Source organism: Equus przewalskii, chromosome 1 (genome assembly GCF_037783145.1).
Source record: "Equus przewalskii isolate Varuska chromosome 1, EquPr2, whole genome shotgun sequence".
NCBI lineage: Eukaryota > Metazoa > Chordata > Mammalia > Perissodactyla > Equidae > Equus > Equus przewalskii.
The window spans coordinates 20,668,917-20,687,109 of record NC_091831.1 but is presented as its reverse complement, the minus strand read 5'-3'; the positions used below and the strand labels follow the sequence as shown (position 1 = coordinate 20,687,109).

The 18,193-nt window shown below is 46.9% G+C and overlaps 1 protein-coding gene and 1 long non-coding RNA gene across 4 annotated transcripts in view; one reads left to right on the top strand and one right to left on the bottom strand.

Annotated features, from left to right (window-relative positions):
• RBM20 (RNA binding motif protein 20) overlaps positions 1-18,193 on the top strand; it is a 189,295-nt gene that overhangs the window by 84,631 nt on the left and 86,471 nt on the right. The gene's annotated exons all lie outside the window — the stretch shown is intronic.
• LOC139085506 (uncharacterized) lies at positions 5,033-11,012 on the bottom strand. Its single transcript, XR_011543843.1, has 2 exons — positions 10,882-11,012; positions 5,033-8,070 (listed from the first exon to the last, which is right to left on the bottom strand). It is a non-coding gene; the product is annotated as an uncharacterized lncRNA (long non-coding RNA).

The window sequence follows — 18,193 nt, the reverse complement described above, 5'->3', positions numbered from 1 at the left end:
AGTATTTATTGAACTTCATACGTCATTGGAAATGATTCCCTCTGTTTAATCTTTTGAAACTGGGTTTGCATTTGCATCAAATTTTATGTTTTAGCCTACCTTATTCAATCTTGTGGGTGAGCTCATTTTATCCTATAAGCCAAGATGTTAAAATTTTGGCATGGATTGTATGTAAAAATTCCCTCATATTCTGATTTCAAGAGGGTCCTAAATATACCTAGACCCCAACCCGCTGACTTGAGAAGTCTTAATCTTAATGGTGGATATTTTCTCGTCAGTAAAATAGGATTGCTGAGAGGATTGGTGAGGTTGTGTATGTACCTGGCACACCTGTCGGGCAGCTCTGTCATTTTCATCATCGTCATCATCACCGCAGTGGCCCCTGCTCCCCCCAGCTCAGCCATTATCATGAGGGAAGTCCAGGCCTGGCTGTCTGCCCTCTGGGCTTTGGGCTGGCCTCAGGTGGCCCTTGAGGCACATCCATGGCAGGGAATAATTGTCCCTTCCTGCCTCTCTGAAGCTGAGTGTCAGAGCTGGCTGCTCAGCTGCCACAGTGAGACTTGGAGACAGGTGGTGCTCCCACCTCGTCCCCAGCCCCTGGGATAGCACTCAGACCCTGCTTGCCCAGCCTGCCGGAAAGCCAAATGGAAAAGCGATGGAAGCCAGGCGCACTTCCATGTTAACCATTGCTGTCCTCAGGAGCAGTGGGGTCCGCGAGAGGCAAAATGGGGAAATGATCACTCCCTGCCATTCCCTGAGCCCTAACGTCATCCCAGCGGTTGAGGCGCTGGGCTGAGCAAGTTTACCTACAGGACCTCATTTAACCTGCACAGTAGCCCCTATGAGGAAGTGTTACTCTCTACACCTAACAGATAAGGAAACAGAAGGGTGATCTGCCAGTGACACATGGCGAGTAAGTGGCCGAGCCAGGATTTTAACCCGAGCCCATCTGGCTTTAAAGGTGTGATCTTAACTAGTCCCTGGAGAAATGTAAATTTAATGAACATAATAATAACATCAAGATACCTGAGGCCAGGAGGGAAAGTGGGTCGGGCTCTTTCACAGGCTGGCCATAGATATAAAACATTTCAGAGATTTATTAGAGTCTTTTTGGGGGAGGGAGGGTCTAATTATGTCATAACCTTCTAGCCCCTGCTCAGGACTGACTTGCTTTTGAAGTCATCCCCAAATAACCCCAATAATGCCACGTGGCTCAGCCCTTGTTTTAATGTCTCCACACAAGCTGTGTATCTATGCTATTTGGCTCGTATTGATTTGGGAAAAAATTAAGTTTCTGTCTTCTAGATGTGTATTTTTCCAGTGAAGAAAACTAAACTGAACTTATTATTTGAAAAAATTGCATGCATATGATAACAATGCAAATGATGCAAAGGTATATGTCATAATCAGTACATCTCCCTTCTTCTTCCTAAGACCCGCTTCACCTCTCGTATTTCTCCTCCTCAGTTTCTTGGGTCTCTTTCCAGAGATATTCTCTACTTATAAAAACTTGTATCTGCATACATATCCTTTTTATGCAAAAAGGAACATATACACACTGTTTAGCTGCCTTATTTAACTTTGTTTTAAGAATGTATCTCTGAAGAGACTGTTGCCTGTCAGCACATACAAAACCACCCCGTGCTTTTGTCTTGATTGAATAGTATTCTAGCCCATGAATGACCATAATTTGTCAGCCCAGGCCCTGTTGATGGAGGTTGTTTCTAATATCTTGCTATTACTGACAGTGCTGCTCTGAGCATCCTTGCACACGCATCTCTGCGTGTCTGTGTGAGCCCGTTGGAAGGATACATTTCTATACGTAAGATCACTGGATTGATGCATTTTTATTTTGAAAAAAAATAACTATCCTGAGTATGAGAGTGCCTGTGTGCCCCACCAGTCTGCCATCATCTCTAGGTTCTATGCCTTCTGCTTAAACACCTGCTACCACCCACAGAACTCAGGACACTGCGCCACATACAAAAGGTTTGTAGGTAAAGTTGCTAATTAACATGCATCTCAGTAGGAGTTTGTCCAAGATTGCTGCTTTCATGGCTTGAGCATCTGGCCCAAGTTGCGAAAGGCTTCAAAACTTAATCACAAGCTTAAGCTGTGAAGAAACACTATTCCCTACCCTTCGTCCTGACAGCAGATTAACTGGGCAGTGGGCAAACCTTCCCTGTGCCAGCCGGTCTGGCTCAGAGAGCGCAAATGCATTTGCACAAACATTCACACTTTCAGACCTAGAGGGGGTGAAACTCAATCTTTTGGCAGCAAACCCTGAATAACATGCATTTAGGAGTACAGAGTCACAACTTCTTCATAACCACAGGGCTTGGGAAGAAGTTGCTTAAAGCAAGAAAATCATAATGCTATTTTTACAAAAAGTAAAGGGATCAAAGTCCCCCTTCCCAAATTGCATTCTCTGTCACATGCTTACTTCTCTACAATGCTGTTTGCACTAAATAGACCCAGTTTTCACTGAATTCCTTTACTTGCTCCCTTCCCAATCACACACTGTGTGTGTTTGTCAGCACATTTACAGCTGTACAGAACAAGATTTGTTTTACTTTTTGCTGTAAATTTCATACATTTTTGGATTAGATCATTCAACAATAATCCTGTTTCTACTCCCTTCCAGTCACGAACTCCCTCCAAAGATCATTACAATTTTGAACATTCCGACCATAGTTTAGTTTGCCCGATTTTGAGTTTCACATAATTGGAATTATACAATATGTTCTCTTTTTGTGACTTTCTTTTGTTTGTGAAATTCATCCATGTTGCAGCCAGTAATGATATTTTGTTAATTTTCACTGCTATATAGTATTCCATTAAATGACTATACCAAAATCTATTTATCCATTTACTGTTGATGGATATTTAGGTTTTTCTAGTTTCCGGCTCCTAGAAATAATGCTGTCATGAATATTTTTGTACATGTCTTATGGAGAACATACATACACATTTCTGCGGGGTATATACCTGGGGACAGAATTGCTGGGTCATTAGGTTGTCTTACCATGGCCTAAGACCAGATCTCACTATTGCTAGACTCCCTGTGGTCATTCACTCATTCATTCATTTGTGTGCCAGGCACTGTGCAAGGCATTGGGATATGGTAATGAGCTGAAACATGTGGTTTCTGCTCTTGTGCAGACATTCATCAAGCAAACACCAAGATGAGGTGGTATAATTGCAACAGAGATAAGTGTTAGGATTTCAAGAGAACATATGACATGGGGAACGGATCTGGACTCGGAGAGGGGGTGGTATGTAAGGGAAGGCTTCCCTGAAGAAGTAACACAAGCTGAGATTTGAAGGATGAAGAGGAAAAAGCCAGAGGATGGAGAGGGAGGAGCTTTCCAGGCAGCTGGAAGGGCATCTGGGCACATTCCTGAAGCTGATGGAATGCCAGGGTGACCAGAGTGTAGAGCAGGATTTGGGGGAGGGAGGGAGCAGTGAGGCTGAGATTGGGGGTGTTTAGAATGCAGCCACGTGATCCTGCAGGAACCACGAGGACCTCCCCCTTTATTCTTCTGTTTGTTCATTCTCCTTTGAAACAAGATGCAGCTGGGCTGACAGTGCTGAGGAGAAGAGTGAAAGCTCTCAGAAGGGACTGTCAGCCAACTGGACAACCCCTCTGGGGCCAATCTCCTCATCTAGACCGAGCGATGGCTAATGGCCCTTTTAGGTCCATGTGGGTTTTGTTTGTGACTCTGTGGACAAAATCAAGACACCCTTGTGATTCTTGTTTCTCATCTGTCCCCTTGGGTTTTCTTTACTGTGTGTTTTGTTTTGGCACCTTCTCCATAAAAAAGGCAACTGACTCCCATCCTGAACCCCTCACTGCACCTGTGACATGGAAAGCTCTTTACAGATGTCACCTTAATTAATCTGCAACTTTACCTGGCCGCACAACCGGTACCTGCAGCCCTCCTGCCAAAGCGAGGCTCCTTCCTGGCCCCAGCGTTCCCAGAGTCTACTTTCTGTCTTCCTTCAGGATGGTCCCTTTGCAAAGAATGTATGCTGGTTTACCCATTTAACCTGCTCTTCAAGTCCCAGGTGAGCTCACCTCCACAGGAAGGCTTCCCTGATCACTCCCACTCACACTTATTTGCCCCTTTCATCCTTCTAGCAGCTACTATTGTTTCTGAGGACAGAAGCAGTGTTGGAACATTTTTTTGGATCAGTGGGCAACTGAATTTCCTAAGGGAGGTTTGAACAAACCTATTTAATGTTTTAACATAACTTGACTTTGGTTTAATGAAACAACTGCTACTTTTGTAATAGAGCCTGTAGGAATTCAAGCCAGGCAGACGTTCTTGTCTAGTGATTCTCCGTGGGGTAGACGGGTGTCAGCATCCTTGTGTGCAGGACAAGGGGAGAGGGAGTGGAGGTGACGGGGTAAGAGAAGGTGCTCAACATTATTACTCACTAGGAACGTACAACCTTATATGAGATACTACTACATACCCACCAGAATAACTAAAATGAAAAAAGGCTGACAATGCCAAGTGTTGGTGAAGATGTGGAGAAATTGGAACTGTCATTCTTTGCTGGTGAGACTGTAAAATGGTGCGACCACTTTGGAAAGCAGTTTGTCAGTTCCTCCAAAGGTTACTCATAGAGCCACCACATGGCCCAGCCGTTCCACGCCTAGGTCTATCCCAAGAGAAATGAAAACACATGTCTGCACAAAGACTTGTACATGATCGTCCATAGCAGCATTGTTTCTAATAGTCCAAAAGTGGAAACAACTCAAATGTACATCAACTCATGAATGAATAAACACAACGTAGTCTATACATACAATGGAATATTATTTGGCTGTAAAAACAAATGAAGTACTCCAGCACGCGACTGGAGCTCTCATGCACTGCTGGTGGGAAGATAAAATGGTACAGGCATCTTGGGACTCAGGCAATTTCTACTAAAGTTAAATACACGTCTACCCTATGACCATGCCAATCTGCTCGTGTATATCGAGAGCAGTGAGTACAGACATCCATAAAGAGACACGTGCAAGCAGGTTCATAGCAGCTTTATTCAAAATAGTTCCCAAACTGGCAGATGGATAAATAAATTGTAGTATGTTAATATGATGGAATACCACTCAGAAATTTAGAAGAACAGACTACTGGCACACAATATAAATGAATCTCACACATAGGTTAAGTGAAAGAAGCCAGACATAAAAGAGCATGTATGATAGAATTCCAGTGATATGAAGTTCAAAATCAGGCAAAACTAATACTTGATATTAGAGGTCAAAAAGTGGTTACCTTGAGGAGGAGGTATAGACAAATGGAGGAGGCACATGAGAGAACCTTTTGAGGTACTGAAAATAGTCTATGTATCTTGATCTGGGCGGGGGTTAGATGGGTGTACAGGTATGTTAACAAGCAGTGCCCTTTATGTGCTTTATGGTACATTTCTTATTTCACAATTAAAAAAACTAATTAAAATTATTTGTTTTTATTTAAAAATTTAAAATTATTTTTAAATATAGATATTTTTAAAATTTAATTAAATTATCAAAATTCAAAACAATTTTAAAATTGTCTTGGTTTTCAAGCCAGTTGTGAGCTCCTTGAGGCAGGGCCCTTGGTTTGCTGCTGTCTGGGGCCATTCCCAGGCCGATGGAAGGCCTAGCTCCTTAGCTGTGTTTTCCCTTTGGGTCAGCAGAAATAACATGGCGGCCAGGGGCCCAGTTTCAGCAGGGCCACTGCAGTCGGTCTGTTCTTCTCCTAAAGGAAGTCAGTGGTGCTGCAGGACCTTCAGACACAGCATTACTTAAAGAGAATCTGGCTGAGGAGCTTTCTAGGATGTGGGGCTGGAGGGGGTCCAGTGCATCTGTCATTCCTCAGTGGGACACAGGGGCCAGACCGGCAGCACTGGATGGGAAGGGCCCACTCTGCTGCGGAGTTGGCAAGAAGCGTTTGAAGTGTCCCACGAGGGCTGAGAATCCTTCAGGGGCTGATACATAACTGAAAGGGGTGTGGGGAGTTGTCAGTGTCCTTCCAGGAGGTAACTGTGCAGGGGGCATTTCTGGCCAGACACAGGAAAGCAGTAGGATGTCGTTCTGTCCATTGCGTGTAGTCTGGTCTCTGAGGACTGAGGGCGAGCCTGCACATATCTGACTTATGCTGTGTCCACGTGGCTACTTGAGTCCAGCTGGGCGCTCTTGAAATCTTTCCTTGTTTTTAGAAAGGGATTTAACTAGGACACCAAGAAAACTTTGCAAGAATCTGCCATCTAGAAGGGTGTTGGGTCAACAAACATGTATTGGGGACCTCCTCTGTGTCAGCATGTGCCAGGCGCTGTCGTAGACCCCGGACATTCCACCATGAACAAAACAGACAAAATCTGGTTCTCAGGATGCTACGATGCTCCATAGCCTTCTCTCAAGGACTGTTTTGTTGACTGGCCTGTCTCTTCACATGAAGAGAGTTTTACATTAGGGAAAGTGCTTGTGTGTAGATGTCAGGAAGAAAGAAAGCCTTCCAGAGAGAACTCAATTTGAGGACTGACTCGGTGGGGAGGCAGAGTGGAGCATCAGTTTGAATCCTGGCTGGGGTAGCTTCCTGGTGGCGACTTTGGGCAACTTTGATCCGTAAAATGTAAAATAACCCCCATGGCAGGATTGTTGTGAAGATGAACAGAGTTCACGTAGGTCAAGCCCCTGGCCTGAGTGCAGGTGGCTGCCTTGGCCATGGAGGTCTGAGGCTTCCAGAATATACCCCACACAGCAGTGAGAGAGCCTCCCCAGCGCCACCCCCACCCCCCACCGGTTCTGGGTGTTGTCAGCCCCAGCTGTGCTGTCTCCTTCTCACTCCTGCCCCAGCGCCCAGACCTGCTGCGGCCTCCCCTGATCCTCAGCAATGCAGACACGTCTGGGAACTCGGGCACTAAGGCAGCTCGGCATTTCTGGCCAACTGCTGAGCTGAGGCGGGTTCGTCATCGAGGCCTGGGCCAAGGAAGGAAGTCTGGTTGGCGGCCCCAGGGCTGCTTGCCCCAGAGTTCTGGAAAGAAGGTTGTTAAGGATTTTGTAAAAATATGCTGCTTGCTTGTGTGTTTGATGGCCTTGGCTGTGGGTTGGGGTGGAGTAATGCTGACCTTGGAAGGTTAGGATGCTTTTGTTTCTGAAGGAATCATGTAGGGTAGGTCACCAGCCTTGTGTGGTGGAGAGAAAACTACATTTTTTCTGAGATTGTGTGTTTTTGAACCAGCCAAACCGGAACAGCAGTGTGGACCTGGGCCCCTGAGTTAGTACCAGCTGGGTGTGAGTGTCTCATGGGTAAGGGTGGGGTCTGGGAAGAGAAGGTTGGCGGGGGTCCAGCTGGAGGTCCAAGGTCCGCCTTTCTGCAGAGCCAGGATAAGGATCTGCCAGAGAGATGGAGCCCACCTTTCCTCCTGTCCCCTCCACAGCTTCCTCTCCCACCAAGGCTTGGCAGGGAGTATGGGGGGCAATATAGTGGGGTAATTTTGTGGCCACCTTGACCTCCACTCAGAGTTGACTGGGGACTCCTTCCTGGGCTCAGGTGACTTGGTTCTCCTTACCTTATTCATCCCCTTACTCAGGAGGAGGGGAGCAGATGTAACATTACTTGTGTGAAAGCATGTAAACACATTTGCTCTGGGGCCACTGGTCAGCAGACGCTGGTCATGCATAGGACGCTCATGTTAGCTCCAGTGAGCTCAGAGAGAGGGTGCAGAAGTCACCTGGGTCCAGCTTGGGAGAAACATCCTCAGTGGTATTGGGAGCTTCTGTCCAGGTTAACATGGTTCTCGTTATCTGAGGTTCAGATCTTTCTCTACTTTTCTATCTGCACCTGTCTTTTCCTTTTGATCCTGTGGTATTCAGCTGGACTTTCCTGACCCTTCAAGATGGCAGCCTTCATCCCTGGTGAGGCTATGCTTCACTCAGCAGCTTCCCACACTTCCTCCAGCTTGCCTTGCTCCTCCAGTGTCTCCCATCGCTGTCAGCACATTCTTTGTCCTTGCCTTCCATACTAGTCTTCATCTGGGACCTCTTCCACCCCTCCCAGGCCAGCTGTGTATAAGCTGAAAAACATACAAACACGTATACCTCAGGGTGGACGCAGATAAGAGAAGAAACTGTCAACAGAGGTACTGCAGAAAGCACAAATAACAAGGAAAGATAGGTCTCTGTCTTCTTCCTGCGCTTCAGATGTGGGTGTCCAGAGGCCTGCAGCCGTTTCCTCATTATGTCCCCTGATGCCACGAACTGCATGTGTCTGAATTTGAACTCATCATCCTCTTGCTCTCTCTCCTCCTGTTCTACATGACTCCACCGCTGACTCAGAAGGCCAGAGACCAATGAGTCATCCTAGACTCCTTCCTTTCCCTCACCTCTACCCCTACCCGCTCCATGTCCAGTCATCACCGAGTTCTGCCAACTTTCAGTCCTAAATGTCTTATAAATCTCTCTCTTCAACCCAGTCTCCTGCCATTGGACAACTCACAACTCTATGGCAGGCCAAGATTGTTTTCAATTCCCTGTGGCTGTGCAGGTGCTGTTCACTGTGCCTACAAGCCCCTGCCTCAACCCCCACTTTTTACCTGGCTTCGTCCTACTCTCTCACCAAGCCTCACCTCAGACCTCACCTCCTCAGGGGAGCCCACCTGGACTAAAGGTGCATGTTCCCCCTCCGTCCCCAGGAGCATCTAGCGGTACTCTCTTCCAGGCTCCTACTCCTCTAGAATGCCCATTTCCCACCTGGTGTGGGAATGGTCAGTTTAGATACCTGCCTCCTCCTGGACTGGCCACTCCTCCAGGACAGAGCCCAGACGTGGCTGAAGTTGTCTTTGCCTAATTTGAGGGAGGCAGGGAAATGTACAGGACAAAGCAGTGGATGGAGAGCAGGGACACCAGGTTCTGCCTGGACCCTGGAGCCACCCAGCGGGTGCTCATCCATTTTGGGAGACCAGATGGACCTGGGAGCAGCTGCAGAGCCCCTTCCTGCTCTGATGTTCTGTGACTCTGCCCGTGGGTGTCTGCTGCCTCCAGGTGACTCTCCCAAATGCTCTTCCTCATCAGAGGAGCCTTCTGCACCACCCACTCCCGGGTCGGGGGCAGGTGAGAGGGAAGACCTACTTCATTAGCTTCCTGAGCTGTTCCTTTCTTAGCTGCCAGCCTGGAGGCCCTTCCTGGGTCCCCCCAGATACAAACCTTCCAGCATGTCCTAAGACAAGAAGGCAGAGGACTTGACAGTGTTGCTGCTAGAGCCATGAAGTCTCCGGAACCTCAGCAACGTGGACCCTGGGCCTTGGTCTGGAGGATGGGGCCTGGGCCAGTTCCCTTGCAGTGTGTTCACCTGGACTGTTTCTGGAGGTGTTAAGGCAAGAAGCCCAGCCACCCAGCATTTTTTTCTTCACTCAAAAACTTCCTTGTCCAAAAGTTCTATTTTCTCATAACAGTATTTCTTGCTATTACAAAAGACATATGAAAAGAAAAAGAACCCCAACTTTACTCCCAAATCCAAGTAGCCTGCCAAACTGTTCAAGCACCGCTGGTCCAGGAACTGTATTTTACTAATTCTTTCTAGAGTTTTCTGCTTTAAAAACACCTGGGTAGTAGCTGGGAGGTTCTGTTGATGTTTAAAAACCCCCAAAGCTGGATTTGCAGAAAGCAGAAACTCTTCTGGTTCTTGAGTACAGGGATGATCCCATGAAACACGAAAAGATCCATTTCTGTCTTCTTCAACCTCGTTCTTCACCTCCGACTCCCACCGTGAAAGACCCGCCTGCTGGTGAGCTTGGATCCCGGACAGCCATGTTAGCGGGGCACAGGCTTGGGCTGTCACACGAGGTGCTGGATGCTGCCTTGCTGGGACACAGGCCATCCCTCCCAGAGCACCTGAGGCCTGCGAGGGGTTCTGGGATCACTACCCTGTTTGGGAGCTAAGACAAAATCGCTTTAAAAGCTATTTTTGAAAGGTTTAGGAGAAAATGGCAAATTTTGTGCTGTGTGTATTTTACCAAAAACTTTGAAAAAGTCTTTTGAACTAAATAGAAGTTTTCATGTATGTTATCTCACTTAATTCTCTTAACTTCCAATGGGAAAAAAGACTCCCCATTTTACAGATCATTAAACCAAGGTGCACAGAGGTTAAGAGGCTCGCCAAAGGGCGGGAGAGTGTTAATGAACTAAGTGGGTTTTAAACTCTGGTCAGCTTCACTCCCAAGCTTGGCCCTTTTCCCACCTTCTCATAGTTTGCCGACCCAGAGTTCACACACAGACACACAGACTCACACACACACTCAGTGCCTGCCTTGTCCCTTTGTTTTATTTTTATTAGGTGTTCCTTATTGGAGGAAATCAGCTTCTCTTCACCAAAGAGATTTGTCAGTGATCCCTGGTCGAGGCTGCAGACCTCTTTTAGTTAGGAGGAAATAGAAGAGTGAATAAAAGCACAGGACCGGGATGGTGTCACATTTCCTGAGTTTGCATCCCAGCTCCTCCACCTGCTAGCTGTGTGACTTGGGGCAAGTTACTTCACCCCTCTGAGCCTCAGATACCTCACCCATAAAGAGCAAATGCAAGGAGATGTATAAGCAGGATTAAATGAAATAGAGCCTGTCAATCCCTTAGCACAGTGCCGGGCGCCCCGTTGGCTTGCAGGACGCCTGTTGCTCCTGTGGTTCAGATGCGCCTCACCTGGGGCCCTTGAGGGTGGCATTCCAGGCCCTCAGGATCTTGGGGCGGGAGGGTGGGTGTTGGCTGGAAAGTTGTAGTTTCACCAGCACCCAGCCTATTCTTATCACTGGGATGGCAGGGATGGCTACCAAACTGACAAGAAGATAAAGATGACTTGATCTATAAAGTAAGAGAACTTAGAGGAAAGCTATTACCTTAGAATGTTGGTTCGCAGTGTTCTAGCGGCAGCGGCACCTGGGAACTTGAAGGAATGCAGATTGTCAGACCTCACTCCAGACTTACTGAATCGGAAACTCTGGGGGCGGTGGTAGCGGTGGTGGCTTTAACCCGCCCTCCAGTGAGGCTGATGCCTGCTGAGGTTGGTGCACCAAGCCTCAGAATTAAAGAGCCAGTGCCTTATTTCATTTCAAATAAGTAGAGATGTACATGTAGCCGCTGGGGAAGAAATCTAAAGATCCGTTCACTGTGCCAAGAGGAGTAAAGAAAGGAATCCCTAGATATGGGGGCACAGTTATATTTCTAGTGAATTCAGCAATTCCATCCTGGTCCTCTGCTTGTCTCGTGGTGAAACACAGTGGCCCGTGTGTGGACCACAGAAGCCGATGGCCAGGACACTGAACTGTGGCCTCGACCTTGCCTCTTCCCAGCAGCTCCGGTGCTCCCTCCCTGATTGTTCCAGCATCCTTCTTATACACTCTCTCTCCTTGTTGTTGTTCGGGTCGGTTGTCAGCTGTTGCTTGAGTACAAACCTGCCTTCTCCTCCTGGTTTCTCCTGGGCAAGCCCAAATGGAGCCCAAATGGTGACTGCAGAACATCTCAAAATAGATTTTTCTAAGTGTCTCCCACCCAAATCAGCAAAATACCCCCATCTAGTGGCAGCTGACCCATCTAGTCGGTGGAGTCAGGGGCTCTTTCCGCTACAGAACAAGTATCACAATGCTCCCGTAGAAGATTAAGACTCTGCTTCTATAGAATCAGCAAGAAAGGGGGAAAAAAGGAATGGAATATTATTTACTTCAACTCCTTCTGTGTTGTTTCTGCTTCTTCCTGCTTCTCCGGAGCCAGCACATCACCCTTTGGTGTATTTGTGGTATCAGGAATCTCCCAGGCTTCCTGCTCTCCTTTTCTCCTTCCTCTTTTCTGAACATTCTTACCCCCCAAATTTCTGGGCAGATTTTTCTTTACTCAGCTGTTCACTTCAACTTTTTAGGGATGAATCTTTCTTTCTTTCTTTTGTACCTTCTCCCTCTCTCGGAAAGTCTCTCTGTCCCTTTTCCCCCTCACCCCGTTTGAGATATTCCCAGACTCCTCTGGGATGCAGAGGAACATCTTACCTTGAGCAGGTAAGGTAGGATCAGAAACGGCCCTGGACAGGCCTGCGAGGGAGTCAGCTCTGAGGTAGCGTGGTCAGTCTCAGCCCTCTGTGGAGTGGCCGGGAGAATCCCCAAACCACTTACTGTTGGTGTTGGAACTCAAAGTCTTGGGTGTCCTCAAACTCCAGCTCATCCCAGATGGCCCTAGCAGTTGGTGATATGTGAACATTTTCCTTTGGCAAACTCTTTCCTTAAAGCTGTAAAAATAGCAATGACAGCTACTGTTTATTGAGGGTCCATTATGTTCTAGCTAGATCGTTGGTTCTCAAACTTTAGCAGACATCAGAATCCCTGGAGGGCTCATTCAAACACAGACTGCTGGGCTCCCCCCAGGGTTTCTGACTCAGCAAGTCTGGGGTGGAGCCCCCCAGAAATTTCAGTTCTAACAAGTTCCCAGGTGATGCTGTTGCTCCTGGTCCAGGAACCCTGTTCTGAAAGCCACTGCCGTAGATCATCCGACAGGTGCTCACGGGATGAACTTCGCCCTCACCACACCCTGTAAATTAGGAATTATTACCCTATCTTACTGACAAGGAGACACAGGCCATGAGAGAGAACAGCTTCCTTCAGGTCATGGATTGCAGGAAGCAGAGCTAGGATTTGAGTCCAAAGTCCTCATAGCCACCATCCAGCCACAGTGTCTCCCAGGTCTCAGGGGGGCTGAGGAGGGGCTTGGGGTTCTCTTCCAGGCTTACCTAACAATGTGAGACCTGGAAGAGCCCTTGGCCCCCGTAGCCCAGCCCCCGCACTATTCAGGGGGAGGCCAGTGATCCCTAAGGTTTCGCCTCTGGCTGAGATCTTGACTCACATCCAAGTGCCCCGTCCTCTGTCCGCGTAATTTAATGCTCCTCATTCAAGTGTTCATTGAGCTTCTCCTTTAAGAAGGGCCCATATGTGTACAAAAGGAATCATGTCATCTCTGCCATGATGGCCTTTGACCATCTTTCATGGCAGAGCTAGAATTGCACCAGGAAGAAAGATTGGCAGAGACCCTGATACTGGCGGGGGGTTCAGGGGGGGCAGGGGGAAGGGGGCTATGGTGGAGAAATGTACAGGTGGCGTGAAATAATCCATTCGTCTCCTCAGCTGTAAAACCTTTCTAGCCCACAACACCCCTTGGCAAATGCTAACCTGTTTGCTGCCATTCTTTCCTTGCTGCGCTTCACATCCCAGGGTGCTGATCCCTGCAGGCTGCATCTCCTGGGCTCCTTCTGGCTCTGAGCAGTGCGAGGCCTTGGTGGGAGATTGGAGGGGAGAAAGAGAGATGCCTGGGCATTTCTGCCTCTCCTCCTCTGTGGCTGGTGGTGTCTTTGGAAGTAGCTGACTATCTTCCAGGGCTCTACCCACCCCGCTCCTGTCCCCACCATCGTTTGTTTGCCTTCTCACCTGTATAACAAATTTCCTGGATTAAATTCTCTTTGTTCTAAATACTTGGAGTGATTTTGTCATTGTACAAAGGGCACGATCTGCTCACCGTGAGACAAAAGCCAGTTGTCAAGAGGCAAGATGGTGGCAGAGAAAGGGCATTTTATTACAGCTTGCTAGCAAGGGGGAAGATGGCCGACTAATGTCTGAAAGAGCCTTCTTGAGGGGGGCACAGAATCTTGAAGCAGTTTTATAGGCCAGTGGGTTACATGGGGAGGGGGTTAGGAATGTTGACCCTCTGGTATTACAAACTGGGAGTGGCCACACCAGATAGACTCTCTGTTTTGGGGTCATCACGTTCCTAAGGAACTCAGAAGAACAAAGTTATCATCTTATCACAGCTCGGAGGTAAATGCACAAGCAGGGGTCGTAAAATCTACAGAACTGGAGGGTGCATATCCAGCAGGGTTAGTTAGTCAGAGGTCATTCAAAGTTACAGTATGGTTTCTTTCCTACAATATGGCTTCCCTCTTGTCCACCTTGTGTTGAGCCGGTATCAGTTTCTCTTTTCCTGATTGGGTCCTGACTAATATAGTGCCCCTCCCCAATACACAGGTAGTCACTCCTCTGTTCTACCCTAACACATACCACTCTGTTGCTATGATGTATTTGCACATGTGTCTTCTGCCATAGCTGTGACTTTCTCAAGGGCAGGCATCATATCTAATTCAATGCCGAGTCCTTAGCACCTCCCCAGTAGCTATCACTGTGACACGCTCAATTAATGTTTGATGGATGAATGAAGGATAACATGTGGCAGGGTCTGAAAATGCATAAGAAAATCAGAGTATGCAACATTCAAAATTTGTGCAACAGTCAAGATTCACCATGTGGAAATACTGATGTATGCTGCCCCTACACCCAATTTAAAATAGTAATAATAAACTTTCAGTTTGTTAAAAGAGAAATAACAGGCCCCAAATGGAGTCATCTGTCCCTATGACAGCAAACCAAGACTAATTACAAATTGAACCATCAGCAGGAAAGTAATCTCAATCGACCAGTCTAGAATTTCCTGACTAACACTAGTGAGATTATCTACAGAAGACCCCTGCTATTCCCTTCCCTCAAAAGAAGATGTCCTGGCCTGAAACAGTCCTTTCTTTTCTTTTGCTAATAAATTCCTTGCCCCACCCTGCTGCCTATAAAAACCTTACATTTTGTACATGTCCTTGGAGTATCTCTCTACTTGCTGATTGGATGACTTGCTGAATAAACCCAATTAGATCTTCCAATTTATTCGGTTGAATTTTATTTTTTAACAAGCTTATAATCCAGAATACAGATTTTTAAAACATAAATTTGCGGATATGTCTCAGTTATTTACTGCTATGTTACAAGCCACCCCAGAATTCAGTGGCTTAAAGCAACAATTTACTGTTTCTCATGTTTCTGTGGGTTAGTACTTGCGTTGGCCAGTCTGCCTGGCCTCAGTCATCACTCCAGCTGGTCGTGGTTGGGCTGCGACTGCCTAGTCTTAGATGGCCTCACTCCCTTGTCTGGGGCCTCAGAAGAAATGGCTGAGACTGCTGGTCCTCTCTCTTCATGTAGAGTCCCATCCTCAAGGAGGCTGGCCCAGGCTCATTCAAAAGGCGGCAGTGTTCCAAGAGGGCGAGGTGGGGAGCTCTGAGGCCTCTTGACGCAGAGCCTTGGAAGTTGTGCAGCCTCACTTCCTGTGCATTCTGTTCCAAAGCAAGTCGCCAGCCCAGCCCAGATTCAAGAGATGGGGAAATAGACTCCACCTCTCCGTGGGAGGGGCTTCAAAGAGTTTGTAGCCGTATTTAATCTATTGCACAAGAGTTATCCTCATTACAAAACATTCTTTGTTAGAATATTCAGTACAGGTGTACCTTAAGTAGAGCCTCCTGGGGTAGGCTTGAGAGGTAACTCAAGGTCCTTGTAGAGCTACTTATCACTGATTTTCTTAGTTCTTTGTCTGACCACCAGATGGCGGCATTGCTCAATGGACCTGGAGCATGTCGAGGCCAGCGCCAAGTTCCACCTGGAGCTGCTCTTAGAGCTGAGGGAATCCTGCGATTTTGCTTTGGTGGATCAGCGCTGGGCAGTGCTGACTACAGAGGGGGTCTGGGATGAAGACTGTAATGGGCATAGGCTGCTCTTCTGGAAAAGGAAACAACACTTTCCTCCTTATTCTTGGAGAACTGTTGTGGGAACAAGGATCAATGAAGTCTCTTCACCTCCTGGAGTGGGAGACTGCAGTAAGATGCTGCAAACATCATCCCACCACCATGGACACAATCACAAAGAAATACTGTTTGTAGTAAAGTAATGTTTGCAAACTCCTGAACTGCCTATCAAAATTGCATTGTATTGACTTCACTACAGTGCTGTAAATAATTCTCTACCAGTGCTTTCTCTACCCCTGCACCATTATAGTTGTCTGTAAACGTGAAAATGACAGCGTGTGCAAAAACTGATGACATCTGATTAAGATCTGTAGTCTAGTTTATTGTATTGTCCAGTGTCAGGTCCTGGTTTTGAGAATATAACATAGTTATATAAGATGTTACCATTGGGGGAAGCTGAGTAATAGGAACATAGACTTCTCTGTACTATTTTTGCAACTTCTTGTGAGTCTATAATTATTTCAGAATAGAAAGTAAAAAAAAAACCTTCCTCTCTATAAATAACTCCCACCTGGCTGTGTATTATTGGTATGTGCATTATTGTTTGAGAGGAGGGTTGAAAAAAAGTGTTTTGGGTTGTTCTACCAGAATAGCATCCTCTCCTCCCTGTTTAGATCCACTGACCACTTCTGAAAGCCCACGCAGACTCAGAGCATCTGCGAGAGCAGCTGATCAGCTCTGCAGAGGAACCGGAGCAGAGGACCTGGAGGTGCCTTCACCTCCCTCCTTCCTCTCTGGACTCAGAGGTGCTCTATTCCAGGCGCCTCCTCCATTGAGGGTGCTGCCCTTTGCTAAGTGCTTTGCTGTTTGGTGTCTTCCATCCCTCCTCCCAGGCTCATGGGAAAGCACTTTTATTCCCATTTTGTGGATAGCAAAGCTAACCCTGATGGGTTGAGGGACTCGCTGGAGGCCGTAAATAAGTGATGGACCCAAGGCTAGCATGCAGGCCAGGACTTTAAAACTAGGTTTCCCTTGCTAATTCCTAAGTAATAAGTAATAAAACTTGTTTTCAAGTTTACATGTTTAAACTCTAAGCCATTATTTCACATGTTTTGATTTATTGGCTTGCTCTATTAAGATGCACCCTGTAATATTCACACAGTGTTTGAAGTAGAGAAATGAAAGTTTCTTGTGAATAAGTGGAGAAAGTGGTGTTCACTTTTTTCCCATCAATGAGAAAACAATAGGTAGCAATCAGTTTAGTAGTTCTGTGGTCAACAGGCATTTCCTGAGATTGAATCAAGGGCAAAAGGAGACTCTGTTATGTTTTGCTGACCAAAAGAACGTGGGAACTTTTCAGCTAAACTGCAGGTTAAAACTGTGAAAAATAGAAATGGCATCCAGCCTGCTTTTCAGTTTCCAGCACACCAGTGAAGTTGCTAAGCCCGTGGGAAGACTTGGACAGAGGAACTGCCCTCAAAGAGCACACAGTCCAGCTGTGGAGACCAGGCCCAGCATGCAGCATGCGTGAAGCCGCCAGAGAATAACGCAGGGCACTGATGCTTTTGTGCCAGGCCGTGTACCATGGGCGTTCCTGGAAATGAGGGCTACTGAGGCCTGGACCACTCAGAGGAGGTGAAGGGACAATGAACTGGACTTGGGCTATATGTCGAGATGTAGGGGGATAGCGCTCTGTTGACTCAAAATTGCAGTGAAAAACTCTTATACAGTTATGTGCCATATAAGGATGTTTCAGTCAATAACAGACTGCATATAGGATGGTGGTCCCATGTAGCTTAGGCATGTAGTAAGTTTGTGTAAGCCCACTCTGTGATGTTCACACAATGATGAAATCACTGAACAACACATTTCTCAGAGTGTCTCCCCATTGTTAAGCGACACATGACTGTAATCAACTGTTATAGTCACATAAGACAGCTGTGTGCCCCTAGAATAATTACTTATATCTTCTCAGCCTCGGTTTTTTTTCCTCTTCTTGCAGTAAAATACCGATAACATAACTTATACCATTTTAAGGTATACAATTCAGTGTCATTAAGTATGTTCATAATGGTGTGCAACCATCACCACTGTCCAGTACCAGAACTTTTTCACTGCCCACAAAGGAGTCTTTGCACCCATTAACAGTCGCTCCCTCCTCCCCCAGCCCCTGGTAACCACTGATCTGTTTCTGTCCCTCTGGATTTGCCTGTTGTAGATATTCCCTATAAATGGAATCATACAATATGTGGCCTTTTGTGTCTGGCTTCTTTCACTCTGCACAGTGTTTTCAAGGGTCATCCCTGTTGTTTAGCCTCAGTTTTACTTTCTGAAAAATTACTAAAACATAGTCCATGCTCTTAAGGGTGCTTGTCTGCTGGAGAAGAGAGGCGCGGATCTGGTTCATTCTGATACAAGGTGGTAACCTTAGTGATACAGGAAAGAGCACCAGCATGACCTCAAGTTCAGGGGTGACAAGGTGTGTGCTGTGTTTTGGTAAATGTGAGTCATCGGGGTTGGCTAACACTAAGGCCTATTGGGAGACGAGGCATGTGAAGAACCCAGCTCAGTGCTGAATGTCTTTCTGAGAAGTCTGGACTCTCTCAGTGACCAGTAGGAGC